This window comes from Olea europaea, chromosome 2, assembly GCF_002742605.1.
Source record: "Olea europaea var. sylvestris chromosome 2, O_europaea_v1, whole genome shotgun sequence".
Classification (NCBI taxonomy): domain Eukaryota; kingdom Viridiplantae; phylum Streptophyta; class Magnoliopsida; order Lamiales; family Oleaceae; genus Olea; species Olea europaea.
In genome coordinates, this window is record NC_036238.1 from 11,854,102 (window position 1) to 11,854,774 (window position 673).

The following is a 673-nucleotide window of genomic DNA, read 5'->3' on the forward strand; positions in this document are numbered from 1 at the left end:
GAGCATGACCCTAATAGTGGTGAACTTAACAACTGGTGAGAAAATTTCATTATAATCAACGCCCTCCTTCTGTGTGTAGCCTTTAGCCACTAACCTAGCTTTAAACCTCAGGGGTTCCAAACTGCTAGTTCCTTCCTTAACCTTAAAAACCCATTTGCAATCAACAATTGATTTATTCTTAGGCCTAGATACTAGCTCCCAAGTATGATTCTTTTCCAGAGAACTCATCTCTTCATGATTCTTTTCCAGAGAACTCATCTCTTCTTTCATTGTCTTAAGCCATTCATTAGATTGATCACTGCCAATTGCTTCTTCAAAAGTCTTTGGCTCTTTTTCAGCTAGTTCCTCATAACTAGCCTGGGCAAAAGCTAATTCAGATTCAAAACCAAACTTTCTAGGTTCCCTCGATTGTCTCCTCTCTCTATCTCTAACTAAGTTATAGTTAGCTAAGGGGTTCTCTTCCTCATAGTGCTCTTCTGTCACTATTTCGTTACTATTTTCAACTTCGGGTTCCTGAGTTTGAGTCTCCACCTCATTTGAGACAGTAGGGGCAGGTGGACTGAGTTTTCCTAACTCCACCTTAAATTGGGCTCTCTCTTCACCCGATTCTACTTCACTTTCGGGTTCAGTTTTCCCTTTAATACACGGCATTTCTTTTTCGTTAAACGTGACA